The sequence below is a fragment of the Bidens hawaiensis genome, unplaced genomic scaffold, assembly GCF_021521415.1.
Source record: "Bidens hawaiensis isolate Kalapana, Puna unplaced genomic scaffold, B.hawaiensis_p1.1 tig00041795_1, whole genome shotgun sequence".
NCBI classification, from domain to species: Eukaryota; Viridiplantae; Streptophyta; class Magnoliopsida; order Asterales; family Asteraceae; genus Bidens; species Bidens hawaiensis.
Genome location: NW_027505743.1, coordinates 82,242 through 96,224, shown reverse-complemented (window position 1 = coordinate 96,224; position 13,983 = coordinate 82,242). Strand labels below are relative to the sequence as shown.

Sequence of the window (13,983 nt, the reverse complement as noted above, 5' to 3'; positions counted from 1 at the left end):
TTACAATTTTCAATGTATAAGGTACAAGTATAACAAATGACAAAGTGCTCTTTTAAACACAATTTACCTATTTGATTTCAACAAATATAATTACAAGTTTGGTACCTCAACTATAATCCAATTTTGTTAATTTAAGAAATAATTACAAGTTTCATCCCTCATGTTTACCCAAGTTTTCCTACTAACTTTGTTCTTTTTGGTGTTCTTGTTGTATCTTTTATAAAAACTTGATTAAAACTAAATATGAACATACCAATTTAACGAGCTTATTTTTATAGACGTGTCAATATAAAAAAATTTTAAAATAGATAAACGTTTTAAAATGTACAAGTCATTAATGCATGGATATAAGCATGAATGTACAAGTTAGTTTAACAACTAAAAATTAATTACAAGTATAGTACCTCAACTTTACTCAAATTTTATTATTTTAAGAATTACTTATAACTTTGACCCCTCATGTTTATATAAATATTATTTTCTTTTGATATGTTTTACAAAAAATATGATTAAAGGTACTCAAATCATATAAATATCAAAATAATCAAGGTGAACTTGACTTTAAGATTTTATCTTTAATTTCGAGTTGACCTGAGTCGGCTCGGTATGATGTTCGACTCGAGCTAGGCTTGACTCGCTAAAAACCTTTTAAGTGTTGTTTCACGCTACATCGTGCAGGCATCTGACTAGTACTATATATAATCTAGTTATGGGCAAATTAAGACGATAGATTTTAAGTGATTTACAATTGTTTAAACAAATTGTACAACCTAAAATGAGGACAAACTGGTAATTCTAACATTAAATCTCACTTGTTTTCTAATTTCTTTCAAAATAGTTACAAACTTGCCCCCTCGGCTTAAAATCAACTTTTGTAAATTTAAAGAATAATTATAAATTTGGTCCTTCGTCTTTTCACCATATATTCTCTATAATTTCATTTTTAACCCAAATACCCCCACGATTTTTAAACGGTCATAACTTTTTCGTACGTTAATTTTTTTTAAATGTATCATAAAAACGAGCATTTAATTCTATTTAATTTGAGTATGATACTGTCGTAGTTTCTTTTCAGTTAAAAAAATAAAATTTTGCATATAAGCATTTGCAGTACGTTTTTTATGGTTTTAAATTAAACTATGAGCCAAGCCATTATTAAGGGTTTTTTGTCACCGAAAACTGAAACTAGACCGTTGAAAATTGAAGCCCAACAAAACAAAACCATTAACAATATTTAGGTTTCGTTTTTGTTTGCACTTTGATATTAAATTGAGTTTATGAAGAGGTAGGTCCCAGCAGAGCCCAGTTGGACCCGCAAGACTCACCTTCAAAATAGACGTCTGCGCAGAAACCAACTGGATACGCAGGACCCACCATGCTCAGAGACGTGACGTCCTTACGCGCAGTACGCAAGCTGTTCCCGCAGGAAATGCCTCCCAATGGTGAAGGACTCTGCCTGTTCCCGCAGATGCGGATACAAGCCATCAGGGAAGGCCACCCGCGCAGCAAGGCTACACGCACAAGGCACTTAGCTCTCAATCATTCAGTGTCACCTGAAGGAATGAGCAAAGCCGGGAACAATCCCGCACAAAGGCGGGAGGGGGAATACTCCCGCCCAACTAAGCCAGTCCGTACGATACGGGAAGATCTTCTGTACTGTACCTGACGAGGTATGGGCAAAAGATCTGACTAAAGATACGACAGCTTATTGACAACAGTATGGCGAGCAGCATGCTCCTGTACTGTATGTCATTATTAGCCGCTGCCTACTCACCAACTCCTGTCATACCACGTGCATAGCCGGCAGTTGGTGGAAAAGGAATAGTACACAGCAGGCCTGGTCACTGTCAGCCGCTGCCTACCCACCAACTACCAGCAGGGCACGTGCGTAGGCCACAGTTGGTGGAACAAGAATACTATTCAGCCGGCCACACCTCCTTTGAAACCTACCTTCGGCTATAAATACCCCAAATGGTATGATCATCTCATCCTATCATATTATCATATTATACCTGATATCTGCTCTAGCAATCTCTTAATATACATTTATATTTAAAGAGCAATCTAGTCTGATTCTCACGCCGGAGGGTGGTCACAAGGAGGAACCCCCCCTTCTCAGTGACAAGCTCACGGTGTCTGTTTTGCAGGTTATCAGAAGAACCATCTTTGCTGGGTCTAACCCCTCGTGGGAAACATCTATCTAACCCCCAGGTTACCCGTAATCTGCCCGGGGTCCGGTTAGTGTTTCTTCATTGGCGCCATCCGTGCATAAAAGCTAGAACTTCATTTCTTTTCAGTTTTTTCAAACTTCTGGAAAGATGGTTAAAGAAACTCCGGTAACCACAACCCCAGCTACTGGGGGGAATACCGGCGACTACACAGTATTTACAAACACTACCCCGGTTACCCAAGCCGGGGCAAGTGAAGTAAATTTTACGAACACTACCCCAGTTACCCAAGCTGGGGCAAGTGCAGTAAATAATCGCTCACTGGGATTCACCGATACTCAGTTAGAGAAACGAACAAGACTCCCCCGCCAAACACTCGATGAAGTTAAGGCATGGGCGGAGGCACGTCAGAAGGAATTCCAAGCTGAGTTGGACGAACGCTTGCGTTCCGTCCAACAGGCTGACGAATTCGAAGAATACTTGGACGATGACTCGGAGGAATCCGACACCGACGCGAACCCTCGCCATAGGGCAAAAGGGAAGCGTAAGGAAACGGACTCCCAACCGAGAAGGCGTTTTGGAGAAGCCTTCAAACCAAAAAACACAGGTGGAAGTCCACGTGACTTCTCCAAAACATTCAGACCAACTGTGGCAAATGCGGGAACGTCCAAATTTGCAAGGGACATTGCGGAAGCAATCGCCCCAAAAAGTGCCAAACAGATGTCCAACATCGGCACTTATGATGGTATATCTGACCCAGATGATCATTTGAACAGATTCATAGCGGGGGCAACCGTCAGCAATTGGACGGAACCTACGTGGTGTTACATGTTCCAAATGACGCTTGTTGGGCCAGCTAGAGCGTGGTTCGATCGTCTACCGGTCAACCACATCTACGACTGGGCAGACTTCCAACAGAAGTTTAGCCAACACTTCAGCCAACAACGAAAGTATACCGAGGAGCAATGGACAATCCTCAAATGCATTAGAGAGAAAGATGAATCTTTGCTAAACTTCATCACTCGCTTCAACTCAAAGAAGCTAAGTCTGGGTAATATCAGCGAAGATCTTGTTCGCGCTGCCTTCATCCAGGGCGCGAACGACCCAGAGCTCATCCGCACCTTAACGGGTAAAGATGGCATGCCATCCACATGGGATGCCATCATGACAGCAGCAAAACGCTTTGCGGAAACGGAGAAGCAACTGGGTAGAGATCTCCCACAGAGCACAAACCTCTACACCCAGAAAACAAGAGAAGACAACGTCCTTACCGCCCGATTAAACAAAAAGCGGAAGCTAGGCATTTGGCAGTCAAGGGTAAACTTTGACACCTCATCCGGCTTGCAACATCGGTTAGGCGGAAGAGATAACGTACAGTCAAACCAGAACTCCAGATGGACGCCGCTCACCAAAAGCGTCACCGAGATATTCGCCACTGAAGAGCTCCCATGGCCAAAGGCTCCAATAATCCGACATCGTCACAATGCTGATCGGAGCAAATACTGTGACTTTCACAGGACAAAAGGCCACAACACTGAAGAATGCATAGACGTAAAGGACATGGTCGAAGCATTTGTCAGAGATGGGACGCTCGCGCACCTCGTGGCGCAATGAACGCTGAGCAGGCTGATGCGTGTAGAACCCCAGCTGGGGAAAACACGAATAAAATTACAGCTTCAATGTGGAGACTACATGCTACGTAAAGAACGAGATCCCGAACCAGGTGCATATCGGCTCGATGGCACTCCCATCCCAACAACATGGAAGGGAGCTCAATTACACAGTTTGCGTGTAGATCAATTCCAAATTTGTAAAGAAAAGGCCGGCCCAGAGCCACTTCTAATGGAAATGATTCTCCTTAGAACATCGACGCTGATGATTTTACATTTATACTTTATGAACTTTCAACACGGATATGCCGGTTTTCACCGCATAATTACGTGGAAAGTCGTTGCGTGGGGAAGGCGGCAAAACCCGCATAAACCCAAAAAACGGCAAACCTTCACGCAGGTCAGTTGAAGGGGAAAAGTTCAGTCATCCCACTAAATGAAAGTGCCGGTATATCCGCATGAATCATGATAGAGGAAACTGAACACTAACCTATTAACAACCGCGCGTCGAACGGTTAATTTATTCAACACGGATATGCCGGTTTTCACCGTATAATTACGTGGAAAGTCGTTGCGTGGGGAAGGCGGCAAAACCCGCATAAACCCAAAAAACGGCAAACCTTCACGCAGGTCAGTTGAAGGGGAAAAGTTCAGTCATCCCACTAAATGAAAGTGCCGGTCTATCCGCATGAATCATGATAGAGGAAACTGAACACTAACCTATTGACAACCGCGCGTCGAACGGTTAACTTATTCAAAACAGAGAATTTCTAACAAAAGGATGAGGAAAACCTTCACGCAGGTCAGTTGAAGGGGAAAAGTTCAGTCATCCCACTAAATGAAAGTGCCGGTATATCCGCATGAATCATGATAAGAGGAAACTGAACACTAACCTATTAACAACCGCGCGTCGAACGGTTAATTTATTCAACACAGATATGCCGGTTTTCACCGCATAATTACGTGGAAAGTCGTTGCGTGGGGAAGGCGGCAAAACCCGCATAAACCCAAAAAACGGCAAACCTTCACGCAGGTCAGTTGAAGGGGAAAAGTTCAGTCATCCCACTAAATAAAAGTGCTGGTCTATCCGCATGAATCATGATAGAGGAAACTGAACACTAACCTATTGACAACCGCGCGTCGAACGGTTAACTTATTCAAAACTTAGAATTTCTAACAAAAGGATGAGGAAAACCTCCACGCAGGTCAGATGTAGGTAAAGTTTAGCCATCCTGCTAAGTGCAAGTGACGGTCCTACCCGCACAATCACGAAAGAGGAAGCAAAACTTCAACCTATTATCTACCACGTTCAAAGGTTAACTTATCCTAAACACTTAGAAATTTCAAAAAAGATGAGGAAAACCTCCACGCAGGTCAGATGTAGGTAAAGTTTAGCCATCCTACTAAGTGCAACTGACGGTCCTACCCGCACAATCACGAAAGAGGAAGCAAAACTTCAACCTATTATCTACCACGTTCAAAGGTTAACTTATTCTACACTTGGAAAATTGCTAATTTAAACTAAAGTATGCAAGTCATATAACGTTTATAAAGCAAGGAATCCAGAGAAAGTAGCGGTCTTACCCGCACAAAGATTTATATTTCAAAATGATTCATTACAAGAATGGCCGGGTAACTACCCGCCTACAAGAAAATAAATCTATACAAGCTAAATCTATCCTAGCAGTGGGAAGGGATCTTCAGGATCAGGCTTCAGGGCCACTTCCACTTGGACCCGCACCATCAGTAGAACGTGGCGGTTCAAGGAAAGCTTTAAGGATAGCTAGCCCATCATCATCAGCAGCAACTTGGTTCACCTTCTCCACCACCGGATGCGGGAATGCGGCATACTGATTCACTGCTTGGTCGTAAACAGCTTCAGTATCAACATTATACAAAGGGAAGTTGGAAGGCGGGATGCCTTTCTCAACGAACCCTAGACCAAGCAGGAAGCCGGCCTTTTCCCCATCCTCATGAGAAGCGTTGAGGGCTGCGCTCATAGCATCGTCATAAGATGTCTCCGTGAAGACCCGATGCATAATCTACAAGAAAATATACAAGTATCAGAACCTTTTCTATTTACAAAGAAAAGCGTAAAGACATGAAAAGCATACCTGAGACAACGCTTCTCGAAGAAGCCATTCCTTGGCAACCAGAGCCTCCTGGAGGGCAGCTTGAGCTTCGTTACGGGCGCGTTCGGCTTCACTCTTGTTAAGGTTGGCAAGCAACACTTCTTTAGCCGCAGCCTCTTCGACGCCCTTTAGCTTCCGCTCAGTGTGGTCAAGCACCCCCCTCTGGTCCAAGATCTCTTGGAGCTTTTTGGCGTCTTCCATCGCCAAGGCATCATGAGCCTGCTGGAGAGCCTCTAATTTGGCTTTAAGCTCTTCATTCTCCACGCGTAGAGGCTCAGCAACAGCTTCAGCCTTGGTGGCCCTCTCGGTTGCTTTCCTTGCAGTTTCCTTAGCCAGCCGAAGCTGTTCGTTAACAGCTTGGGCAGCCTTGGAACGGGCCTCGAGTCGGGCCTGAACTTCAACCTCGAGGGCCTTGAAGGCCTTCTCCTTTTCCGCAGCAGCTGCGGTAAGCTTTACGTTCTCCTCCCGGACAGCCCGCGCCCGAGCTACTTCCTGAAGGCGAGCTGCTTTTAACTTGTCGTTTTCACGACCAAGCAGCTCGACGCTCGGCTGCATCCGGGCCAGGAGAACCCGAAGCTCATTGGTTAGCCTACCCTCCTGGTAGCTAGCCATGGCTTCCCCCAACGCACCACTGGGAGCAGCGTGACGAGCCCACTCCACGCACTCCACAGGGGTGCGAAGGGTTGTTCCACGGCGGATGTTCCATCGTGGAACATACACTTCATTAGAATCCGACACTGCAAAAAACAAAAAGCAGTTAGGAAAAGATGATAAAAAAATATATAAAATGGGCCAAAAGAACCCTACGCACCTGTAGGGTCAATAACAGGCCGATAGCCGCCAAACCCATCACCTGAACCCAAGGGAAATCCATCCAAGAGGTCAGGCAGATGGGAAGGAGGCAGAGGTTGGCGATAAGCCCCATGCATACCTGAAGGTTCGGCCGTCGTTGCCGATGACGGAGGAGGCATGGTAACAGCCGCCGCGGTCGCCGCCGCGGAATCCGCAGCAAAAGTAACCGCCGGCTCAGTGAAAGATGCGGTAAAAATGGCACTGACAGCCGGCGGTGAGGTCATCACAGCTGGAACAGTCGGCTCAACGGAGTGAGCAACTGAACCAGTGGAAGCAGGCGCAGGCGCAGCCGCCTGGGTCGTCGCCTCAGGTAGGCTGACCAAGCCTACCGTCATGGGCGGAGGGGTACTCCTCTGCGCTCCACCCTGGAATGCGTCAACATCCACGCCTGCACAAAGAAGATAAGTGTTAATGATATTAAGCTATGAAGTTAAAGATAAAGGAAGTTTGTACTTACGGGTTTTCTTGAGCCTAAATGTACGGACTGGCGGGGATGAACCCGATGGAGCCGGCCTCTTCACGCCGCTCACCATTGTCATCCTGGGCTCTCCGGTGACAGTTGTCACAGCCTCCGGAATGGTGGTCTTATCACCACCGGGATTCCCCGCCACCTCTTCGCTCTCGGTCTCCGAGTCAGACCGAGGCACCGGATCGGCAGTGGAGGCCACCTTCTCCTTCCCCTTCCCGCCGGCAGCCTTCTTCTTCCGCACCAACGGAGGACCATCTGCGGATTCCTCATCAGAACATACGATTAGAGGAATTCCAGCAGAGGTTTCAACATTGAGGGGTCGAGGGTTGAATAGCGCCTTACCTGGCCGCCTGGCGCTAAGGATCTCGTGGCCTAGTGGGTAGACCTCCACGAACCGATCCGCCGTTTGTTCTAGGATGGGCAACTCGTTCTCGTCTAGAGCGCGAGTACCCATCCGAGCGGGACCGTCAGCCTCCCGCGGGTACATGAGCGACTGCAAGTCGTTCCCCTCTGAAATAAACAGGAAAGAAGTTAGAAGAAATTCTAAATCAACAAAAAGAAACAGAGCATACCGTAAGGAACAGAGTTCGAACCGTATTCAAGGACGATTGGGATCTTTTGCGCATCCGCATCCTTCCACACCCGGCTCATCCCCAGCATCACCATCCCGGACTCCGCAAACCGGTAAACCGGAGATTGGACTCGGGATATCTTCGAAAACCATTCCGCCTCCTGGTAGTTGGAGGCGTGAAGGCTGGGAAGTGCTTGCCCATTCTTGAATTTCATGGCAAGGGGGATGGCGCGAGCGGAAATGTAGAAGAACTCCCGCTTCCACGAGCGAAGACTGCGCTCGGTTGCGCAAATCTTCAAACCCTTAATCCGGGTTATCAGGGTATACCACCCCTGGATGCACCTCCAAGTGTAGAAGGTCATCAGGCGGTCGACATAGGGCTCAATGCCCAGAATCCGGCACACCCACTCGAAGTGGCGAATCTTGGCGATCGCCATCGGATGCACCTCTGTCAGGTGCACGCCGTGCCTCTCCAGGACACGGTACACAAACTTTGTCAATGGGAACCTAAGATTCCCATAAACAAAGAATGCAGCATATACCCCGATCTTGCCTCTGGGGGCATCATACACCGTCTGGTGGGGTTCAGGAAACTCAGGCTCGAGAGACTCGAGCATGAACTTCCTGACGACGTACTGATACAGATCGACGGGCAGAGCACACTGGCACTCGCCAGCAGTACTCTTGTCATCGGCTGTAGATTCGAGATCATGAGAAGACATCTTACAGATGAAAGAAGAAAACGATTTCAAGAGAATGCTTGCCTGGAAAGGTGAGTATTCGCCGGAAATCGTTTAGAAGATGAAGAGAAAAGTGAAAAGTGTGAATTACAAAGAACCCTCTCCCCCTTTATATACTAATCGCAATTAATGAGATGAATTTAATGCGGAGGAGAGAGAAATCGAAGGTGCAATGAAACTATGATATGTGGCGAAAAGCAAGCTGGCAACAGCTGTTGAAAGGACGCGTACCATTAATTTCGCGGCCACGCGCCCGAAAAATCGCGCCCACGCGCCTGAAAAAGCGTCTGGAATGACCATGTACTGTCACGTCACCATAACTTCCTGCACGTCCTGACACAGTCAGAAGAAACCGTCGCACGACGTTTCAGAGGTTTGGACTGTTCTTACCTTTCATCAACTCTTCGAATTTCAAAAAAAAAAATTCAAAAAGATTCAAAAGTAAGCGGGAAAATACCCTTTACCTTGGCAACCAAGTAACCATAAGACGGGTGCGGGTACAGTGTTAAGGCAAAACCCTTCACATACTTAGCACCTGCAGGGAATTGAAGCCAAGAATACCTTGGCAACCAAGTAACCATAAGACGGGTGCGGGTACAGTGTAAAGGCAAAACCCTTCACATACCTAGCACCCGCAGGGAATTGAAGACAAGAATACCTTGGCAACCAAGTAACCATAAGACGGGTGCGGGTACAGTGTAAAGGCAAAACCCTTCACATACCTAGCACCCGCAGGGAATTGAAGCCAAGAATACCTCGGCAACCAAGTAACTATAAGACGGGTGCGGGTACAGTGTTAAGGCAAAACCCTTCACATACCTAGCACCCGCAGGGAATTGACGCCAGGAATACCTTGGGAAGTAAAGTAACCGTAAGACGAGCGCGGGTACAGTGTTAAGGCAAAACCCTTCACATACCTAGCGCTCCGCAGGGAATTGAAACCAAGAAGGATCTTCTGGGCAATGCTTGCGGAAACGGAAATAACATCCCCGCATAGCGGGAACGTCGAGAACTACATTGTTTGAAGCTCCAGGATGGAATTGGTGGTTTTAACATAATTGATCACTATGTTCAAAACTACCAAAACCTCATGGAGAATCCACACAAGTGGGACTCAACGCTCCTGACTTGCGAGGAGGTTACAGACCTACCCGCATCATACCCAAAGATCAAGCAGGAAAGTCGGGAATTTCTGCAAGTGACAAGGACTTCCGCGGGAAGAATCCCCATGGAAAACCTTAAAAAACCCTTTTCAAAACCCTTTGCTTAAAGTCCAAAAGTTCACCTCACTTAAACATTCATGAGAAGAACATTGGACTGGGGGGACTTGAAGAGGTAGGTCCCAGCAGAGCCCAGTTGGACCCGCAAGACTCACCTTCAAAAGAGACGTCTGCGCAGAAACCAACTGGATACGCAGGACCCACCATGCTCAGAGACGTGACGTCCTTACGCGCAGTACGCAAGCTGTTCCCGCAGGAAATGCCTCCCAATGGTGAAGGACTCTGCCTGTTCCCGCAGATGCGGATACAAGCCATCAGAGAAGGCCACCCGCGCAGCAAGGCTACACGCACAAGGCACTTAGCTCTCAATCATTCAGTGTCACCTGAAGGAATGAGCAAAGCCGGGAACAATCCCGCACAAAGGCGGGAGGGGGAATACTCCCGCCCAACTAAGCCAGTCCGTACGATACGGGAAGATCTTCTGTACTGTACCTGACGAGGTATGGGCAAAAGATCTGACTAAAGATACGACAGCTTATTGACAACAGTATGGCGAGCAGCATGCTCCTGTACTGTATGTCACTATTAGCCACTGCCTACTCACCAACTCCTGTCATACCACGTGCATAGCCGGCAGTTTGTGGAAAGGAATAGTACACAGCAGGCCTGGTCACTGTCAGCCGCTGCCTACCCACCAACTACCAGCAGGCACGTGCGTAGGCCACAGTTGGTGGAACAGGAATACTATTCAGCCGGCCACACCTCCTTGGAAACCTACCTTCGGCTATAAATACCCCAAATGGTATGATCATCTCATCCTATCATATTATCATATTATACCTGATATCTGCTCTAGCAATCTCTTAATATACATTTATATTTAAAGAGCAATCTAGTCTGATTCTCACGCCGGAGGGTGGTCACAAGGAGGAACCCCCCTTCTCAGTGACAAGCTCACGGTGTCTGTTTTGCAGGTTATCAGAAGAACCATCTTTGCTGGGTCTAACCCCTCGTGGGAAACATCTATCTAACCCCCAGGTTACCCGTAATCTGCCCGGGGTCCGGTTAGTGTTTCTTCAGTTTAAAATAGAAACTATGAATCTACTTATAACAATAAATGGTTTCACGGTTACAAACAAAACAATAGACACCTATAAATCTATGTAAGTATGTAACTACCAAGGTCTGTACTTCCCGCTGTATCGCGCGGACAATCATCTAGTATGTTATACATGTATGTGATTCTCTGTTAATCTAGGTACACACTACGTAATTGTGACTCCATGTGACATCATAATTGATTGTATGATTAGTCCACTTCACCTCATATATAAAATCATTTTGATTTTCTTAGAATACTTACGTACTAGACCTCTCTTATTATATTTTATTATTTGTATGTATGATTGTAAAAATACCTACTAGACAATGATTAATCTTTGTCTAGTATGTAAGATGTCATCATGGTTTGGTTACAAACTTACCATTGTTAGTGAAGCAAATCAAGAACATAAATAGGTTGGCACATAATAACTTAAGTTAGTTGATATTAATTTTCCACCAAACTGAAAAAGAAAATGAATCATTAAAATAAAAAAAAGGAGTAAACTACTAGTCTCAACTTTAAGTTTTAGAATAATAATAATAATAATGTTTAGGCCTAATCTCAATCCCTTTGATGACAAGGCCACCTTTCCAATTCCCTCCTTTGACTTCTGTCAAACTCATTTCCAATTCACCTTCCTGATCAGGCCCTCCCTTGATAAAATACTCACCAAGCTCAATCTCCATCCACCCGTCTTCCCTTTGCTCCGGCCTGGGCCTCGGGCCCACTGGTGGGATCACATTCGGGTTCGGACATCCCCTGTGGTTTCTTCGTCTTCTGGGGACCACAGGGTAAGGCCTTCCTGCTGGTTCAGGGCCAAGAAACACAGTCTGGGTCTGGAGCCCCCCCGCTTATCCCAACTGAAACCTCAGCGGGTTGGTAATCGAACCCGTGGGTTTCTGGTGTCGATTTAAACACGATATATGCTACGTAAAGAGTGTTTGGTGATAGCATTGAAGTACTGATGGACTTCAAACCAGCAAACACTTATGAGCTCTGCCACCTTGTTAAACCTATACATATATACAATTAATTTGCGTTTGGTTATTATACTGGAAGGAAATTAATTAGAATGAGATTAAAGGTTAATTACCTTGATTCTGGTAATGAAATCCATCTCCAATACCTTGGAGTGTCGCCCCAAACGATCGATAAGTCCCTTGCGGCCAACATGTAACATTTCTTGCCACTTTGTTTCTCAAGTGAGAAGCTCTGTTCAATTCAACAATTAATTTGTTTCTTTTCTTATATATAATTTGTTAAAAGTAACTTAATTTACCTTATTTCCAGCGTCTATAATAACCGGATGATCACAAAGCCAAAGATACAACTGCTTCTTGGAAATGGAACACAAGCTCAACGAACACCCGCCATCCGCCTGCGACACAATCTTGCGGTAATCCTCGGGCAAGAAACTCTCCCAAACAGCATCCCAATCCGCCGCCGACCGAAAAACCGAACACACCAAAGACAACCTTGAAGCATCTTGAGGACTTGTCAACGACAAAGCCTGGGCTACAAACCCTTCTGGTAAATCCCCACTTTCCATATTATTATTTCACGACAACCGACTTCTCATAATATGATCATCGACTTACTTGCTGTGACTCTATATATAGGTGTCAGATAGCTTAGTGGTTAAGTATATATATATATATATTTTTGGTCTTAAAATAAAGTGGACTTAAGTAACGAGGTTGGATCTGACTATATATAATGGAGAGGATATATATAGATACAAAATGGAAGATGTATGAAGATGGACTTTATAGACAGACAGACATTACACACGACAGAAAGTGGAGGATGATTCTATGTATATGTTCTATGTAAAGTCAAATGTTAGAATCTGACGGTGTTGCTTCCTTAGCGTTGCAAGTTTTTATGTTTGTCGCCCTCACTAAGATATCTTAAAGCACTTGACTTTACTTCAAATCATTTTTAAAAGACGACCCAAAAAGTTATTGAATTATTATATTACTCATTATTTATATATCAAATTTCTTTTTCCTCTAAAGTTGGGTCTAAATCTACCTTTAAATTAAATCATTTTGTTTAATTTCTCTGAACATCAGATTACGGGTATCATTCGACTAAAGGATATGGATGTCATTTTATTTTCTACTTTACATTATACTCATTTTAATCCATTCTTTCTATAATACTATAAAAAATGGTCATCAATTTATCACTCCCCTCCCCTTTTTAAATAAAATAATAATGTTTATACAACTAAAGTTAATTTGATATAGCTTAACTCAAGAATTAAATATAAATAAAATTACATTCATTAACATTAATTTAATGTTACAAAAAAATTACCTACAAACTCAGTCCAATCAAACTACTGACCAATCTTATGGCTATCGTATAGACATAACTAATGGTATTGGTTCAGTGTTTGACAATCAAGCATTTGTTGCTCATGAGAACTCTCAAAATATGTCTGACAATTTATCCTTCATCATGGATGGTTTGCAGTATTAGATCTAGTGGATCTGGAGATTTTGAACTCATGTATTGGCTTTGTTGGCAATCAGAACAAACAAGTTCTATAAGAGAAATGGAAGGAAATTTTAAGGAATTCATAATAGGACAAAAGTGTTGAGTCATGCAATTGACCTAAGGGGGAGATTGTTAAGTCAAAGACTGGTTCTATGGAACATATGGAAGATTGGAATCTTCTCAACCTCCTCAGAATTCGCTAAGTATGGATCCGGGCACACCTTAGACTTCCGAGCAAGCTTTTACTTAGCCGAGTACTATATTCTGTCTATCGGGCAGGGTTATCTTCTTGAAGTCTTCTTTAGTGGAAATCCGGGCAGGGTTTGCAAATTAGTGTATTACTGGGCAAGGTTCACTAGTTTATGCAAGTCCGGGCATGGAGCACTTTATCAAGCATGTTTGTTCTTCATAGCCAAGTAAAGCTCACTCCCGAGTAAGCTTTTGGCTAACCAAGCTCATGAAGCCAAGTAATTGGAAGACCGGGCAAGGTATTGATAAATAAGTTGGTCCAAGTATGCTTGATATTTTAATGATATATCTCTAAGTATCATCGGGCAAGGTTTAACTCAAGCAAGGAACTGTGCTACAGAGCACACTTTGCTATTAAGTTA

At 44.6% G+C, this 13,983-nt stretch overlaps 1 pseudogene across 1 annotated transcript; it reads right to left on the bottom strand.

Annotated features, from left to right (window-relative positions):
• Positions 1-11,385: 11,385 nt before the first annotated feature.
• Positions 11,386-12,416, bottom strand: LOC143615072 (putative F-box protein PP2-B12 pseudogene; annotated as a pseudogene). Its single transcript, XR_013150402.1, has 3 exons — positions 12,147-12,416; positions 11,961-12,079; positions 11,386-11,880 (listed from the first exon to the last, which is right to left on the bottom strand). The product of XR_013150402.1 is annotated as a putative F-box protein PP2-B12 pseudogene (transcript).
• Positions 12,417-13,983: the final 1,567 nt, after the last annotated feature.